This window comes from Ammodytes marinus (genome assembly GCF_949987685.1).
Source record: "Ammodytes marinus genome assembly, chromosome: 23".
In the NCBI taxonomy this organism is placed as follows: Eukaryota; Metazoa; Chordata; class Actinopteri; order Uranoscopiformes; family Ammodytidae; genus Ammodytes; species Ammodytes marinus.
In genome coordinates this window covers 19,318,174-19,321,142 of record NC_137227.1, presented here as the reverse complement: position 1 = coordinate 19,321,142, position 2,969 = coordinate 19,318,174, and positions in this window count along the sequence as shown.

The window sequence follows — 2,969 nt, the reverse complement described above, 5'->3', positions numbered from 1 at the left end:
TGTTCAGTCAATAAAAAAAGAGAACAAACGTACATGATAATATTATATTTTATATATATTTTATTCAAACATCTATGAAAAATTTGTAATGCAAAAATAATTAGTTTTAATGTAATATAATCAACTGGCAAAGTTTTGAGATGATATCTAGAAGTTAAAAAGTTAATCACATGCAGTGTCTTACCTTAAATTAACGATATTTTTAAAGATGATAATGGTCAATAGGAATAATTAATTGAATGAATCTTACTTTACTCTCAGATCAATTTAGAGATATATGCTGACATCTAGAGGTCTTTTTAAGTACTACATGTTTTTAAGCTAAGAATAGTTGGAAAAAACAACAACACAATACTATGTAATTTCCTTAAATATGTACCAGTACAGTTTTAAAAGTAACCAAGCAAATTTGATGTACTTTTACTTGAGTATTTTTCCCATTTTCTGCTACTTTTTGAAAAACCAGCAAAAAATTCAGATGGATTACCTGATACTTTGAAAGGGGATTTCCTTGAGTGAACATTTTCTAAGGTATATTCTCATTCTCAAACTTTACAGGAAATTTAGATCCCTGGAACACTGTATGAAGTTAAAAAGCTATCATAAAAGTCATTGTTTCACTGTTGTTGTTTACAACAGCAGGGCCCACCGTTTTCATTGCAACCATATTCTATTCTTTCATTTGGTTCCAGGTGTCTCAAAATAATTTTGTTACTATTTTTGATGATATAATTTTTAAATACAAAAAATTACATTTAGAGAAAATATGTTTTGTAAACCAACAGCAGGCTCTGCTAATGTTAACACATCCCCCTCCACTGAAACTGCATAGTGCATCTTTAAACCTGCAGTGTGTAGAATTTTGGGAGTTTTTCTTCATAGCAGACTTGGTAGAAAATGATTATAATATCCATAAGTAGGGGAGAACGGGGGAATCTGAGGCATCGGGTAATGTGAGCCACCCCCTGTATCTAGGCAACGGAAAACATTTATGGTCATGTGAGATATATGTTTTCAAGCCCCTCTCATTTCCCCTTGGCCATGAAAGAGAGGGCCTCATGGTGCTGTGGTAAGCATGTTTTTTTCACCAAAATAGGTATTTTGCATGTAAAAGTAAATTTTCTTGCTGTCAACTTAATCAACTGTTGTGCCAAAGCAAATGTATTCACGTAGAAAAACTTCTATCATACGTGTTGATGAACTACCAACATATAAAAACCATGTGATGATATCAGCTAAAGATTAGCCTGAAATGCTAAGAGAGGTAGTTTTTTCTCAAATTGTGGTGGTGGGGAAAAGTGAGCCAAATGCTGTGGGGGAAAGTGAGACACTATCTCACTTTCCCCTACCATGAGGCACAAGTTAAGTTTAGTCTTAAACATATTTCAATGTAATATTACATAACATATGTTTTATTTTAATGTCATATACATTGTAGAAAAGCCATTATGCCAAGGAAATACACCAGGAAGACGACCTGGGGCAACCACACGGAAAGAGCACCTTCTCATCTTTCCCTGTAACCTTCAGGGCTGGAATGTAGAGTAGGCCTAGTTGTAGAGTATGACAGGCTGATGTTATAATCCAGTTGGGTCTTCTCCTGTGTTCTGAGTCCCAGGCTGTTCTCGCTGGTTCTGATTTTCCTATGCTTTGACCCCCAGACACAAGCTGGCTCTAAGGGTCCTGTGTTCTGACCCCCAGACTGTGTTGTAATCTAACTATCTTTCATTTGAATCTTATTAAAACCTTTTGAATTATAATGTGTTGTATTTGATTTTGTTCAGAGTTACTTTCAAGTGTTTAGAAAATTTGCTTTGCTTAATTGACCAAACCCCATCATTCTTTTACTAGTCCGACATTAGTTCTGGAATGTGTGGCTAGCTTTCAGGATTCTAACTGTTACAATATGTGTTGTTATGGTAGTTTCAGAGTGGAACAAGTAAGTGGTTCACTTTACCCCCTTGATTTTTCTGGTCTGGCTCAGTTTACCCCACAGAGGGGGTAAAGTGAGCCACATGACAACTTTTTTTAAAACAATCATATTTTCACTGCCCTTTGTCTTGAAAAAATTCTGATAATGCTAATTTCTAGGAAACATCCTGAATTAATGGGAAATGTGTAAATTTGAGTGATAAATAATTTTAGCTCGCTTAGAGGGGAGCAAATGTAAAAAGTGGCACAGATTACCCCGTTCTCCCCTATGTTTAATTTAGTGCATAATAGCTGAATTTCTTTTTTAGAATTATTATTTTTTCCCTGAGAAAGGGTCTCTTATATCTCCAAATTTCTCCATACCATGGACCAAGGCATGGGGGCCGCCATATTGGAAGCGTCATAGTTGGAATGTCTTCAACTCTACAGAAGCACAGAATGGAACAGTTGGCCACTCTGTGTCCATCAGAACTACCAGGTGGAATGTTCTTTAAGAATTTCTGTGTTTTCTCTGAACGGGAGCCATGAGACAAACTGTTGTGATATAGAATTGTACCACTTCATGATGTCATATTACACACTGCACCTTTAAATGATTTCCTCCACTTGTATGATGACCAGGTGCAGGTGACTAAACTACACCTGGCTGCCACGTCTATCCATCAATTTGTCAGTCAGTCTGTCATTGTCACTTTGTTTTCTCATTCAAATGAAAGATTTGAATATGAACTAGACATAAGGAGAGGTGGGCTCAGGCTGCAATACACAGGTAGTTCAGAATCCCCAGAAGCAAGACGCAGAGAGAGAGGAAGATCTGAAACAAATACTCAAGAGGTTGGTGATTTATTATTATTTTTTTTTTACATCATCTTCAAGAATACACATTAGTTTGGAAGACTGAAACTGTATCTTACTGTTTGGACACTTCGTTGATACTGTATATAAAAAAACAATGGGTTCCCCACAGAAGTCACAGAAACATTCAGCTGGCAGTTTTTTTTTTTGGTGTTTAAACCTTTATTTGACAGAACGATTTG